The sequence below is a fragment of the Passer montanus genome, unplaced genomic scaffold, assembly GCF_014805655.1.
Source record: "Passer montanus isolate IOZ18808 unplaced genomic scaffold, ASM1480565v1 scaffold65, whole genome shotgun sequence".
Classification (NCBI taxonomy): domain Eukaryota; kingdom Metazoa; phylum Chordata; class Aves; order Passeriformes; family Passeridae; genus Passer; species Passer montanus.
In genome coordinates, this window is record NW_024371593.1 from 3329114 (window position 1) to 3345496 (window position 16383).

The 16383-nt window shown below is 43.6% G+C and overlaps 1 long non-coding RNA gene across 1 annotated transcript in view; it reads right to left on the minus strand.

Moving 5' to 3' along the window:
* Positions 1-320: 320 nt before the first annotated feature.
* Positions 321-16383, minus strand: part of LOC120511368 — a 17327-nt gene continuing 1264 nt past the window's right edge. Inside the window, exons 2-4 of the long non-coding RNA XR_005629712.1 lie at positions 14644-14725; positions 8612-8688; positions 321-1165 (exon numbers count right to left, since the gene is read on the minus strand). This is a non-coding gene — a long non-coding RNA (uncharacterized LOC120511368). The remainder of the gene's footprint in view (positions 1166-8611; positions 8689-14643; positions 14726-16383) is intronic.

Here is a 16383-nt window from a genome sequence, read left to right on the forward strand (position 1 = left end):
CATGTTGTACATTCATGAAGCTTTATAGGAAATAAAAGTAATGTTTCAGTTTATCCAAGAAAGTTTTAGAATCCTAGTATTGACAATTAGCATACCTTGGACCTACCTGGAGACAGTGGACCTGATTCTGATCTCACCTTCAAAGGAGCCCCAAAAAATGTGTAACTCTGGATTAATTCCATTGATGCTACCCAAATGAACAAGAAATGGGTGAAGCCTCTCTGAAAGCCAAGCCTAGATAAACATGCTTTTTCTTTGGAGTCTTATTTTACAAGAAGAGGTTTGTCTGTTCTTCTGGTTTTATTCAGTCACAAGCAACATCCAATCAATCCAGTCTATAATTAATACTATTGATCAATAGATAGTTGCTGTTGCTACTTGCATAATTAACATTTAAGAATTTCATTGTCCTACAACTCAGAAACACAGAACCAGAGGGGACTTTCTGGTCAGAGGAAAGTTTTCTCCTACTGCACATAACCCATGCAATTCATTTAGATGTGTATCAGTATCTCTCCCCTTCTGAAAGATTGTTCAAAGTGTCTCTCTGCGGACAGTTCCCCTTGCAGCCTGATCTCTTACCCTCATTAGTAAGCCCTGTAATCACCTTTTTTTCTTGTGACAATCCCTTTTTTAGCACAATTAACCATTTCATAGAGTCATAGAATAGTTTGAGTTGGAAGGGACTTTTTAAAGGTCATGTGGTTCAAGTAGGATATTAATCTCCATTTTATACAAAAAGACAAAAACCAAAACTAATCTGAGATTAAGTGGAGAACTCATCCTGTGGTACTGCCACCCCCACTCAGACTGCAACTCTTCTAGAAAATGTTCCCATCTTCTTATATTGCATGATAAGCAGAACACTGACAACTTTGGTAATTCTTCTGTTGGTTAAGAACTAGCAGCTACTGTAGCATTTTCAAAAAAAAAAAAAAAAGCTCAGGTCTGCAGAAACAGCTTTGAAGTCTCGACTGTGGCATTAACCTCATGATTTCATGTGATTGAAGTCACTGTGTTCAGGAGATGATGTAAGAACAGTTTCGACCACAGCAGGTGTTTAGAAGTTCATTCTCAGAAGCAATGAATGAGGCTGAGAGACTGATCCAAAGATCCGGAGGATGACAGGAGTCTGCAAATTGAATTTATTTTTCTGTTACTGCACCTGGCATGAAAAGAAAGGGCAATGAGAGAATCCAGTTAATAAAACATCTTCTCTGATTCAATGAATCTGGGCATTTGTTTTTGCTCTTTTCACAGGCTTATGTGAATTCATAAACTGCAATCAGAAAGGAAAGCTTCGTCAGGAAACATTTGGCATTTTATACAAAGCTGTATCTTTTCAAACTGAACTAGACCTGGGAAAACTTTTGATAACAGTTTTTTACAGAGTATTTTAACTCACACTGAAAGATGGGCATTCATAGTTTTATGCTGCCCTTGCTTCTATAAACAAGTGAACCAAACTACTGATGTCACTGAAGTCACACAGAGTGACAGAACCTGTCTCCTCTCCCTGCTGCATGCTCACTCAAGGAAAGTAAACACCCTCCTTGGCTTGGTAAATTTTTGGGCTATTAGAAGGCAATAAACACAGCAAATGGTACCTTGTCATGGTGTAGGGCCTCTTAGGGAAAAGGTGAGCATAAGACAGGCTTCACTTGTGTTGGGATATCTCTTTAGCTTAAACCCTGACTCAGCTCTGCTGGGAGGAGAGAACTCTGGCAGAATCCCACTTTAAAGCAATACCCAGTGCAGATGCCACACCAGAGGGATCTTTCCTTTCTTTGTCCTATTGCTTTAGAAAAGCAGATTCTGGTTCATGACCAAGAGATTCTACTCAGAAGTAGTTGCATTACTGTGCAGTCAAGGTGATTGATTGGGATGAAAACACGAGATAGCAAAGGTGAGACAGGGCAATGTATTAATAGTTGAGCCACTGAGCCAGGACTACCTCATTCCAGAAGGGCTTATTTCCTATTTCTGCCTTAATTATAATGAAAAGTTGTAAATAAATAAATTAGTAAATGTAATATTTTTCTCCCTTTACATTTTTATGGAAAAAAGGAAATAAAAGCTTCTTATATGAAAAAAAATACGAAGATGTAGAAAAGTATGCTTCTACTCCCTTGTTTATATAATTCTGACTCCAGATGAATAAATGGTAACTTGAAATGCCTGTGTATAAATTTTCTTGTGAGATTATTGTTTTGTGCCTCTGTTCAATGCCTTCTACCTTTCTCAGTTTCTTTTGGGTCAAACTATTTCCTGGTTTTGGAAAGCTCAAGGATGCTGTCTGCACACATGTGCTTTTCCAGTGCATGGTATCCTGTCCCATGGTATGGGACAAGTCCAAAGCTTCTCTGCAAACTGCCAGATGGTAATTTCTATCAAAGAATTGGTAGGTATAAACCCTAATGTTGTTACAACTGTAGTACCACTATAGGGCTTCATTCAGTTTAGGTGTATCACTGTGCTTGTTGTGGTAGGAATCCTCTGCAAGAGAAAGTCTTTCTGAAAAGCCTTAAAAATGGCAGGCTTAAAATCAGAATATAAAAGGAAGAGCACTGGCTGCAGGATTAATGCCCCTGGGACACAGAATGTCTCTTCCTGGTGATATTTATAATCCACACCTGGACCACATTGTTGGTGGTCCTTGCATTTCTTCTGGGATGAATTCCATGGTCAATGATTGAGTTACAACTTTGTTTTCAACATTAAACTAAGGGGGAAATGAATTGATGTTGGAAAGGAGTTACGGTCAGTGACTCTTTCTCCACAGTTTTTCAGGAGCAACATTTGTTCTTTTTCATTGCTTGCTGCAGTGTAAAGGAACCTATGGCCTCACTGCACTTTTTAGGTTTGTTTTTCCAAGCAGGATTTAGCTGTGAAATTCATCTAGCTGTCTTCAGACAGGGGAAACAGCAGCTTTCCAATGTGTACTTGCTTTTTGTGCCAATGAAAAGCCACCATAAAATGTTACCGAATCAGAAAGGGGTTACTATTTTCACTTCCCATCAGTGTGACAACATATAATGTGAAGGAGTGGAGAAATTGGGGCTTTAAAAAAATTTAATCAGGTCAAAGCACCAGTTTGCATGCCATTACACTACTAGTTTGCATGCACTTTGCACAGTTCAAAGCTTACTCTGAATGCAACTCATGTACACCGGGGCTTTCAGCCATCACAGCAACAGCACCACTGCGAGCCACGCTACAGACAACAGCTCTGGCAAAAGTCCTCAACAAATCCCTGTCCTGCAGAGCAGGAAATAAGGTGGCTGGAGTGCAGTCTGCAGATGAGGAGGGAGGAGATCAGCAGGTAGATAAATGGGGGCCAGGCAGTTCTGCAGACTGGAACAAACACTGTATTCCCTGTGCATCCCTGTGCTTGCCCATGTAATCCTAGGGCCAGCACCTGTAGCCTGAAGACACTGTCCTGGAGCCTAAAGGCTCCCTGTCCTAACAGTCTAAGACCAAAGTCCTCCTTTTGCCTTAAGCACCCTGCCCATCCCCAGGGTTGTTTCAGCTCCACAGTCTAGGAGGCAATTTGTGCTTCCTTCTGGCTCAGCATCAGTGAATGAACTGAGCAAAGGCAAAAATGATCCTCTCTGCTCTGTCAAAGGAACCTTTGACCCTACACATCTGCTTCTGCTGCAGGCAGCCTGGAGTCAAGTTCAGCAAATACTACACAGGAAGGAAAAGTGATGCAACACATCACTATACCATACAGACATTTTCACTAGAATTTAAGCAGCTCAGGTTGCCTCTTCCATGAATAGCCTCTTTGGAAAGCCTTGGGATTCATCTACATTTGGGTCATTGCCATGTATAACTTCCTCTACACTACTAGAAGGAATCCCATCCTCATGGAGAATGAAGAATGTTTCCCTGTCCCCAAAATGACAGGAGAGACCTGATTTCCAGGCACTCCCTTTACAGCCTTGGCTCTGATTCTACATAATGTGTGCTTGGAAAAAGGACTGAGTACTTACATTCCAGCAGCTAAGTTAGATTAGTGATGAGAAAAGATGTATTATTGGTATGCTTCTGTATGTTTTATGCACTGTCTAAAAGTTTCAGTAAAGATTCAGCTTCATTACCTAACTCAGCATGCTGGCTGAGACCCAGACAGATGTTCAGGTAGTGTTTCCAAGTACTGAAAACCGTAAGACACATCCCAGTCCACAGAAATCTCACACCTACCTCAAAAGCCTTGCTTAACAGCCTTTTCAAGGCTGGATCTGTCAGCAGCCCCACTGTCTGGTGACAGTACATGGCAGTGAACATGGCATATTGTCTGCCACAGGGGACTCCAGTCATGTAGGCCAGCTCTTTGGCTATGAAAACCTGCACTTTATCACTGCTCTTTGGCCTGAATTCCTGCCCTTTTGGCTAAGCACTCCATCCTCTTTTCTTGAAACACCTTAGAGGAGACCCTGGGTTAACCCTTATATTGGGTGAACAGAAACTCCTAGTGCCTGAGCTGGGTGATGGGCATATGCCTGAGTATTTCCTTTCAGAAGAAGACAGAAATTCAGAACAGGAATCCTCCCATGTCCACAAACTACTGTTATGTGTAGGAGCCATGAAGCTCCTATAGTACTGTGACTCACCTTCATTCACTTCCTTCACAGTCTGAGCAAAGACCTTTCATTCCTAGACTTTCCCACTGTTAGAAACAGAGATGAACTTTTGACAAAGTGAAAAGTATCCCCCAACAACTCCTGACACATCACCACTGGCAGAACCTATCTTCCTTGGAATACACACAAGCTTCCCCTGTCTTGCCCTACAATGGTCACTCCCTATGCCATGCTGTGGGTGTACTAACACAGACCATTCCAAGTAACCTTGTGTACCAACCACTGGCAGCTGGCTAATATCCAAGTTATCACTTGATTTCCCCTGCATTGCAGATCAAGTTTCAAGTTGAGCTGCTGTTAAAAATACATTTCCTTCTCATTCTCCTTAAAAGCCAGTGGAAGCACAAGAGTCTAGGACACAACTATATATTCATTGTTTACTGGTTAACTCCTGGCTTTTGGAAGCAGAATTTCCAGGCGTAGATCACAGTTTCCTCTTCTAGAGAATTGGGCAGCTGGACATATGCCTGCAGCTGTTTGCACAGGTCACTTTCTTCTTTGAGATACTCACTTCACAACACATGAACAACACACACAGCCCCTGGCAACCTGGAGAGTGAAATACAGAGACCTGGAGGGTGTGGGGGTGAAAGGGAGGGAAATAAATAACCCCACCATGGGTGTGACCTCAAATCTATTGAAGTTAAAGGAAGTGATTTCAACATGCACCATCTACTCTGCAAAGAGGTGCCAAACTAATTCTAAGCTATTGGCTTTCCAAAACCTCCACAAAGGCCATGTTTATAAATTGCTGTTGTGTTGATGACAACCATTGTGATAACTCCTGGTCAGTAATCATTAAATAAGATCCTTGTTCCAGCCGTGTGCTTGGCTGCAGCAAGAGCTGTATGTAGGTAGCAGGGACTAGGGATAATAACAAACCTCTGTCTGGATAGAGAGAAAAAGGAGAGACAACAAATAAAGGAATTAGCCTGAGGAATATTTCAACCATGGTTCCGTAAATATCACAGGTAAGGAAAGACCTTAGAGTAGGAATTGTCTGCAATTCAGACATAGCGATATCTGAGTACTTTTCATCCAACAAATTTGTAACACTGTTTATGATGGAACTTTATATCATTTTTCCTGATGCAGCAGGAAATGTTGCTTAAACCCAACATTTTAAAATACCTCTGCCATGTGGGGATGAGCAGGTGACTCAGGACAAACATGCAGACCTCATCTTGGCCCTTGGATAGGTGCTGTCATATCACAGTACATTTGTGAAATCAACAGCCACAATATGCTTCTGGATAAAAGCATGCCAGCCAGAGGGCAGATCTGCTTGCTCAGTCAGTGCACCTGGCATTACAGCCTGTGCTGCAATCCACACCATCTACAGGTACCAACCATCCATGAAGGGAGCAGCTCAAGGAGCTGGGACATCCCTCAGGATGGGACGTGCTGCTTGCTGCTGTACCAAAGCCAGCTGAATGACGTCTCAGAACAAGGTGCAATTTTTGTGTCAACAGTGGAATCATTAATACATGTGTCTGCAGGCTTCAGACCAAATCCCTCTCTTGGAACAATGCAAAGGGAGTTAAAGGGGTATTTTTTGTTGAACCTAAGGCTGAGCTCCCCTGCTCCAGACTGCAGCACACAGACAGTGGGGAGTGCATGCGGACAGACAGGACTTTGCTCTTTAAACCAGGCTGGCTCCTTGCCCAAGCCTCAAATGCAGCCTGTGAGGATTTGAGTCCAGACAATTTGATGGATACTGTGTGGGTGCTGGAGGCAAGAGAAGCCAAGAAAATGAAATATCTCTCTGTCAGTCGCTCAGTTTCCTGAGATATTTAATACAAATCCTTCACTTCTGTAAATATACTCTGCATACTGCTATAGGTAAGGTGTGGTTCTAAGTGTGCTACTATGAGAAAAGCATGCAATACATAAACCAAAACTGAGAGTGTTTCATATACAGGCATCATTCCTTACAAGTGGCAATATCACCCACGTGGTAAATTAATTTATTTCTGCAAACGGGTCATAAATTATATGTCTGCACAGTAATCCCTATTTATCTCGTTCTTTGACCTCCTCTGCAATATGCCTATTGAGTGTTTTCTACCTGCACTGCTTTTAACTTTATCCAGTGCCTTAAGCCTTCTGAATGCTGATCACTGATTGCCAAAAACTGCAGTGATTAAACTGAAGCCTGAACCATCCCCATTACTAAAAACTCACCACTTGCCTTTTCTGAAATCCTATTTCACCAGCATTCCTCTTCTCTTCCCCCTTGTCTGGGTCTGAATGAAAAAAATATGCGGGACCATTTCCCAGGGTTAATTTTTAATAGTATCCTCACTGCTGCAGCAGCAGAAGTCATTTATTATCCAGCAGGCAGCATGCTAACATGCTAGGCAGTGGCAAATACTGAAGGAGGTGACTCAGGCATAAGCAATCAGGCAGAGTTGTGCTTTCCCACCTGCTGGATGGCTCAGCACACAGAGCCCAGCATGGCATTTTAGTTCACCCTACACGTGCATCTTCGTCCAAGGGACACCTGGATTCCAGCCAGGCAGCCAGTGAGGTTTATGTGCTTCACAGCCATGTGCAAAGCACGTACATAAACAGAGGCCAGCCCTCCCTTCACCTGGGCACTCTTTTCCTCTAAGAAAAGTGGTTATCCTTGCTGCAGGAATGTGTCAGACCAGGCAGTTTGGCCCTAAATAACACTTTGTGATCTCAGGCAGACTGGAGCTCAGCCTACCCACCTGTAAAACAGGTTTAATGGTAGTTGGCTTTTTTAATAGAAAAGCTGGGAGGATTACTTCATGTCTGAGATCTCTAGATGAGAATTGCTTAGTGGCAGAGAGCAGTTTAAAAGAACAGCTCAAAATTAGGGCCAGAGCAGGCTAGCAGCCCAGTGAGCAGGTAGAAGTGACTATAGAAGCTGCACTGTTCTTGTCTCATTACCCAAGAGCCTCAGAAAGTCTGGGGATGCAGATGATTCACAAACCAGAAAGTGCTTTTGAATTACTTATTAAGTAGGATTCATGTATGTTCTGGGATGCACAAGGTTGGGCTGCAGAATCCCTTTTGCCATCTCCTCAGAGTGAAATGTGGTGGCAATGTAGGGTTCACTCACCCATGTATCTATCACAGTTTTATTTTTGCCTCCACAGAATAGACCAAAGGCCACTGAAAAAGTACATTAATCTTCCCTGTATCTGCAGTAAGCTTTGGATGAGACCTCAGTAAGCCAACAAGAACATGCAGCTAAACGTGCTACAACAAGTTCACTGGCATGTGCTGATCTGCAGGAGAGCCAGTCTGAGTGTGCTCCTGAAAACCAGGAAGATCTTGACTAAGAAGCTTCCTGCTTAGTCCTCACTGGAGCACACCAGAGCTGCTTAAAAGGGGAAATGGAGCAGCTCTGAACCCATTCCCTCCCCTATGCACTGTCCCAGAGAAGCCAGAGGGAGGGTACTGCAGAATTTTACTCTAAATTCTCTTTGTGATCACGCAAGTCCCCCAAATCCCACTGCCAGTAAGCTCCAAGGATTAAACAGCTCACTGAAGGGAAAGTACAGCTAACACCTTCTACCCCTATCAAAGCATATTGCTAATGAGAACTGGGAAATCACTCAGTGTTAATACAACATCTGGAGATTAACACAAGCTATGATAGTCAATGGCTGAAATTCTATCAATCACTTGGATTCATGTAACATTTGTGATCAGTGTTTTCGTACATTAACCTCAGTATTTCCCCAACTGAAGTCTGCTGACTGAAAGTGGGAAAGACAAAGTCATGAATCTAAAATCAGAGAAGAAATTTGCAATGTGTTGCTTTGGTCATTTCAGATTAGGAATCTTGCAGGAGGTCTGACTTCTGAAATGTTTAGCATTGGCCCCGTGAAAGCACTCAGAGAGTATCTGAGTGATTTGCACACACACACAGAGAGAGAGAGAGAGAGAGTCACCCCACCACTGAGCTCATAAACATCTGCCTGAAAACTTACCTAGAAATATGCAATGGACTTGCACCAGTCCTGCAAGATGCAAGTGACTGCAGGTCCTCTTCTGCTTTTCACCTTTCCTGATGGAGAAGCAGAAGAGGAAAGGGGATGACCAAACTGAAGACAAAAACCCCAAGATGCTGTGGTCAACTTTATGGCTTCAGTGTAGGAAAATTCTGTAATAAGGAAAGGGGTAACTGCCAGCAAGAAGAGAATCTGTGTGAAATAGGTGTAGAAATACCCTGGAGAGATCAACTATGTCATGTCTGACTGAAGTCATGATTTTTAACCCTGTGCTGCTCTTGAAGGCATTTGTGTGGGAGGACTATGCCCTTACCTTTACTAGGAATCTCTCCTTGGATATCTCCAAGGATAGCCTAGACAGGATAGTGACACAGGAGCAGAGCCTCACTGCCAAGGAAACCTTTCAATATCTAGCCTGGACCTCACTTGATGTGGGAATACTGCTACCACCATAAGCTCCCAGGCAGCTCTGTAACTCAGGATCTTTAGCTCTGACAACGAGCAGCTGCACTGCAGGACAGTGTCTACCTCTGCTATAAATAATGTCAAGGCTGAGGTCACCTATGGACTTGGTTACTGCAGCAGTGTGTATTTGAGGTAATCGCAGAGAGGGATGGGGGGGAGCTGGAAACACTGCACAAGGGCATCAGGAAGAGGCTGCCACAGAGGAAAAGAGCTGTCCATAGTGGAAAGGGACCAGATCAGCAAGCTTTACTAAGGTTGGGTAGGACTAGAGCGTACACTGGTGTGTTAAGGGCACTAAGAAGCAGAGAGATACTGGGAAGGCTGGATTCTATCCTCCTCTCCAGTCTGATTTTATTGTATTTTATTGTATTTCTGCTTCACATCAGCTTTACTTGCTTGCATAGATAGGAACCAAGGCTCAGGGCATCTCCTTAAAGTAGAAGGAAAACCAGAATTTAGTGAGGGGCTTAACAGAAGAGAAGAAAAGGCTCAGCAGCTTGAGCATGATGATGAGAAGGAGGGCTGCATGGTAGGGTTAGAGACAGTGTGTGGCCAGTATATTAAAGAACAGTCAAAGGAAAATGAACCAGTAGTTTAACTGGATAAACACAAATGTCTTTAATTCTATTTAGTTCTACCATGTGTGCATGCCTGAATCATGCTGTGCAACACTGCTTTGAAATTTCTGCAAGAAAGAGATGTAGTTAGCAATTGCTCTTTGATGCTGAGGGGAAGAAAATCAGCATTAGCTGATGAAGAAGAAGACTATTTAAAAAAGAATACCAATAATCTTAGTGTCTTCTCCAGGAGAACATGTGCAATGGTCTGAGATTTCAGTACAAACTCATGTGGTAGAGAGAGGCCTTGAACTACACAGATAAATCTGTTGCACATCAGTGAATGCAGAAATTATATAGAGCACAAGACATCCCTTAGCAACTCATCCCGCTTCCACTGGAAATCTGGCAACTGACAGCAAAAGTGACAGATGACCCAGAGCATGGTAAATGATCCAAACTATCCCTAAAAAAAAACCAACTGGTAGCATATCAGTTGCAAAGGGTTCCAACTTTGCTGTAGAGTTTGAAAAAGAAAATCACACGGGGACTAAATATCACAAGGGCTTCTTAACAAAAAATAAGGCTTCCAGCTTCCAGACCTGAGTTATTGCTGTATGAAGACGAAGGCAAAAGCCCTCTCTCAGAGTGCAGTGATCTGAGGATCAAGCTTCCAAGGGAATGATTGACATTCCATTCAGGCTGACAGCTAACAAAAGCTCCTGTACATATGCCAGCAAGCCACTGCCAGGAAAATCAGTGTTGCTCCCAACTTGCAGCTTTCTGTATTACCAGGCCTCCTACCGTAGCTGACCCTGGCTGATCTATGCTGGCAGGGACAGCAGAGAGTAGAAGGAGACACGGGACCTCACCCTCCCTGGCAACTTTGGGTGAGGTAGGGGCATTTCTTGAAAGAATCAGTGTCATTTCTAAGCATCTCAGGCTCCAGATTCACCACATGATCAGCTACAACTCCCTGGAAAAAAAACCACAAATAGCCAAAAAGGACATTTGCTGGGGGCTTAAGCAAACACCCACAGGAACAAACAGGACACTGCAGAGGGCAGTGTGCTTCAGATCAGACTGAAACTAGCAGGCATCTGTAGAAAGTCACACTGCTTGTAAATACCCAGAGATCAAACCTTTATCTCATCTCTCCCCCCTGCTCACTCCACACAGCAAAATCTGAAGTCCAACCATGCCATTATCCACTCAGGGGAGGGCCTCATGTTACCAAGTATTGCACATCACATCTAGGGAGATGTGATAGCTGTTCATTCCCACAGCGTCTCTACAAGGAGGCTGACTGGGAAATGACCAGTCTCTGAATTATGTCTTGTGTGTGTGTTTGGGTTGTGGGGTTTTTAATAGCAAAAAAAGGAATCAGCAGCTGTCTGTATTTTTAAACTATGGAACACAAATCTCCTTCTACTTCCAAGCTCTGATTACAAAGTCTTTCATTTCTGTGATTCCAGAGCATCATCTCTGCAAGTTTCTATTCTCAGTTAAAAACTGACCAAATCCAACTGTTAGCAAAATTTATTTCAGTCAACAGGAATCTTTTCTCTCTCTAGTTTTTGTGGGACTTGGGCCAGGCACTTGGCAAGATGCTGCCTTGCTTATTTCAAAAAGGAAATCATCATAAGAAAGATCTTGTCCTGGATCAGATAATTCTCCAGAAGTGACAACTTTGCTCTTCTCAATGAGAATCTTCTGCAGCATTTCAAATGGTTTGGTTGAAAGAAGCCTGAGCATATTTATTTAGTAGAATATAAATCCAGTATTAATGCCATTATTTTGGGGACTATAAACAAAGTGGTCCCATTCACTGCTTGAGTCATCTGAAACAGTGCCATGTCTTTTGAGACTATATAAAGGAAGATTTTGTTGATTTATTGAGGATTGATTAATTAATTCAGTGTTTTCTTTTGTTAATTGATTATTCCAGGAGATCTTTCCAATTCAGTGTCAGTCTTAAAATACTTTGCAGCTGAACTGCTGCTTCCAAGACTTAGGTATCTCCAAGATTCCCAGGCCCTTGAGATGACAGTACACATTTGTGGCATTTAACACTTGTGATGTCTCTTGTGGCTCTCTCTTGGTACAACCTGCAGTAAGGATAAGCCACTGACTTTTCCCAGTCTCTAGGAGACTGAGCTAAATTATAGTGTTGAACAGTTTTAGCTTGGTTCCTTTGAGATGGCTTTCATTTATCTCAAGGTTTCTTTGTGTTGCAGGAGACTCAGATTTTTCCCAAGTCTTTTTATAGTCAGTCACTCAGAGTACAAGTGTTCATTGTCAAGAGTGAACTCTAGCTTTGCATCTCACATGGATTTATCTGATACATTAAGAGTTTATTTTCAAAGGCTTCTTTCCAAGTCATGCTATTGTCAGGGTTTGTTATCTAGCAGCATTTTCTCTACAGCCTCACCAGGAAGCTAGAAGACAATTGTCCATGAGTCACGAGAATTTTACCTGTGAATTCAGCTAGGCCCCAGGCAGCTCAGAAAGCTGGCCACTGTTTCTTAAGCATCAGTACTAGTGCATGAACAGCATAAATTTTAACCGGGAGAGAGTGTTTTCTAAATAGAAGGGGGAGCATATACTTCAGTCCATCACACAGTTGGAGTTGTGTTACTTGTGGCTCAAATCAGCAGTCAAGGGATTAAGAAACATTCAGCTTTTCCTTCACTTTTCAAATCTGTCCCACAGAAGACATCCTTTCCATCTCCAGAGTAAAGCATACCCTAGATCCACTGCAGATCTACAAATGAGCCTATCCTCAGCACAGGGTAGTTCTGCTGGCCTCTGTGCACAAACAACAGTTTTCAAAACTGTCCTCCTCTGAACTAATAAACTCAGCTTTTATTTCCTCCCAAAGTGGAGGAAATAAAACTATGATGGTTTCCCCTCTCTGCCCTCAGCTGATTCCCTTTTCCATTTCTAAATTCACTCACTAACCCAAGCAATCTGGGTTATGTCCTTCCCAGAAGCATCTTCCATTGCCCTTCCCAGGCAATGAGACTGTCCTTCCCAGAAGCATCCTTGTAAAGGGATGGGTTTGAAGACAGACCTTGCAAGCCTATTCCATCCTTTGTCCCAAGTAAATCCAAAATACTTACAGATCTGCAGACTTCACTTAAAAAAGAATAAAGGAGGACAGTAAAATAATGGAGACTGTCAGAGAATGCAAGCCAAATTAATTTCAGAATTGGTTCATCCCTTACTGGCATCTTCAGAGTTGCATCAGCTTGCTGAGGAAATGAATTTGTCTTTGTGTTTCTGAGAATCCAGCCTTGTTTCAATTCTTCTGAACACTTCCTTCTTTCCTTCTGACTGCACTTCAGCTTTGATCCAAGTATCAGATAGGCCCACAAGGCAGATGACTTGCACTGAATCGAACACAAAGTTCTACTGACAGGTTCTGCTACCTAGATGATGCATGACACACAAGTGAACAAAACTGATAAGGTCTCAGCTTCTTTCCCTGTTAGAGTAACAAAGCACCTTGTAATGATTTTTTTTTTCTGTTCCATAAGCTGGTTGCCATGGCAAGTTACTTGTGTTACTCTGTCAGATACTACAAGGAAACAATTTGCATTCCCTAGAAAGATAGAAATTTTTAAAAGTCAATTACTTATCAGTTTGCTTTCTGCCATGACACTATTCATCCTCTGAGCTCGGGGAGAGATGAGCAAGAAAACATCCCAGTATGAGAAAAGAACTTGCAGGTTTCTTGAGTCTAGCATATCTTCAGGAGGATTAAATTAAAAAATCATGAGGAATATGGTGCAATGGGGAAGCAAAACTCACAGAGATCTCTGCTTTTCTAGTATGCTCTCAGAGACATTGTCAGAGGGAGCACAGTGGCAGAGCCTTCCTTGCAAACACTTTCCAATAAAGTTTCAGTTACACAGAAAAAGTGTGCATCCAGGAAAACAGACTAGGGTGATCTCAAAAGCCATGGAAAGAACCAGAAAGCAATATGCATGATTAAAAGCCAGGTGAACTAGTAGATATGGTGACAACAGGAGACCCAGAACAAGAATAGCCACTGACACCACTAATCTACTCTCTGTGTCTGCTAAGCCTAATAAACCCTCCAGTATATCAGAAATATATGGTGGATATCTGGATGCATTTAAGTATGTATCCTTGTGAAACTAAAAAATTACTGTTACCTACTTTGCTGATGATTTTGATGATCACATGAAGATCTGTAGCTGGTGAGGAAGTTCAGTTGCTCACTAAGCTCCTGGTATGTCTGTATGTCATGCAGTGGACAGCTAAGTTTTTGTCTTGTCTACAATTCCTCTCTTACAGAAGTTAAAGAGGGGGTGAAAATATCAAGGAGTTAATTTTGGGTCACGGCACCTACAAAAATCAGTAATGTACCTTTACAGACTGAATTTAGAGTGTTGATACAAAAAGCCATGACAGGATAAGCATGTCGATGAGTTATGGCCTTCCAACTGCAAGCTGCATAGAGTTTGGTGAAAACAATCATGAAAAATTGAAGGTATGGGAATTGAAAGTATTTGAACTCCACTGCACATTTTGTTTTTGGAGTTTTACTGTGGCAGTAAAGGACCTAAGATACTCTCACTTTCCTTTTCATTGCCCTGCATGCCAACGAACCCAGCACTTGGTTAGGCTTCCTTTCCTATCAAGCAAGTTAGAGTTAGAGCCCAGCAAACCAGACATTTTCCAATAATTAAACTCAAATTTAGAGAAAGGAAGGAATAATCTGCTCAGGAAGAACAATTTTTTACAAATAGAATGGGCTATGACATCAAAAAATGTAAATCTATGCTCTGACAAAAGCAATGGAGTTACTTTGCTTTGCCACAGCTGAGGATCTAGTCACAGTATTTTGCTTTTTTATCAAAAAGTAAAAGGGGAAAGAAGACACTTTTAAGCTAATATCACTCCCTGTGTCTTTGCAAGTCTGTGCCATCACCCCTCTGCGATTGTGTGGTTATGACTCACCAATAGGTGATTCCGTCTCTGTCTTCCAGCAGTCTGCAAACAAATAGTCCTCAGGTATCTTAGAGCCTGATGTGATCTGGCACTGAAGAATGAGCAAGAGAGAGGCAGTTTCAGTCTCCTCTTCTGGTGTTTCTTGGCTCTTGTAGATCACTGAGAAGCCCAGGAAGCATGAAACTGAGGTTCCCCCATAGCTGTGTCTATTTTACTACCTATGTGGTGCTTGCTTCCTGACAAGTCCTTCTGGGCCACCAAGGTACAGAACAACACAAGGCTGTTTTCAGGGTGCTTCAACAAGCAGGATTTCTGCATGCTCCAGTACGCTGCCTGCTCGTTAGAAGCGGCTGCAACAAGACGAGACAGGTAGCGCGGAGAGGCGGCGCACGGTGCGTGCGTGCGGCTGCCTGCGGAGGGGCCCAGCACCTCGGTGCGCTGCTCTGCCCTCGGCTCGCCCGGCAGAGATGCTGGCTGCCCGTGAGCTGCGGCCCTCGCCTCCCCGCAGAACCGAGAGGTCGCTCAGAGTCGGCAGGGCTTGTTAGAAGCAAGGGAAGAGTTTCGAGGTAGGTTAAAGCTTGAGCCTTTTTGTTCGGACCTGTCTGTTTGCGTGCCGGTTTTTGGAAAAGTGCTCTGGCAGGTTTGTTTGTGCTGGTGCAACACGTTTGTGAGACCTGAGAAAACCTGCACAGCTCTCTCTACGGGTATCCTTAGAACGTGTTTAATCTGCTCTTGATACAAGCTCTGCAGGGCATGAGCTTTCTTTTTATTATGTGTCAAGCATAGTATCTAGAACAATGGTTTTTAGATCGATTTTCAGATTACTAGATACTTTTCTAATGGAAACAATAAATTGTGAAAGTGTGCTTGAAACATATGTCAGAGACAACAGTGCCTTTCCAGTACCAGGAGTGCGTACTTTATGTGACACCGTATTCTGCATGAAAGTTTGATTACTTCTGCAAGCTGCTGGAAAATACAGTGACTCTGCACTCCACCATCCAGTTTCCAAATAGTAATAGGGGAATCACAGTGCCCAGAGTAGAAAATGTCTGGTGTACTGTGAAAGAATGGGAAGCACTGCATTGACAGACCCAATCTCAGAACATGAAGCTTGAGTCCATCAATATTTACTAGCTCTGCTTCAGCAGTGCTCCTTGTGGCACCCAAATGGGATCAGAGGAGAGCCTTTTGACACGCTTGGACCTTCATCTGAAATTGCAGTAATTGTGCTCAGACCATGCGTATCTCTGCTGCTAAGCCTAACTGAACCCCATCTGCCTTATACAGAGCCAATTCAAGTGTCTTTTCTTTTGTGGCCTTAATTGCACTTGAATAATTTGGAGTCATCTATTTTTCTAAGCATTTCCAGGGGCCAGATAAATGCGCCCTGTGAGCCGAGTTTAGCGCATCGCGTTATCAGGCAGGACCGTGACTGGCAATCAGCGCTACATTTCAGGGGTCTCTGTTCCTCCTGCCCAGAACGCCTCCGCGGGGCGCCGACAAAGGCAGCGCAGCCCGGGCAGTCCCGCGGGGAAGGGCGGGCTGCGGGAGCGGCAGCCGCCGGGCCTTCCCCTCCCCTCCGGTGCGGGGCACTCCTGCGGAGGGGCCGCCGCGGGGCGGGAAGCGCAGACGGGTCCCGAGGGGAAAGGCCGCGATCCCGGCGCTGCCGGGGCGCGGGCAGCGGAGGCAGCAGGGGTCACCCGCCGGGGCGAGGCGGCGCCCGGCCCCCCCGCCCTCCGCAGCCGC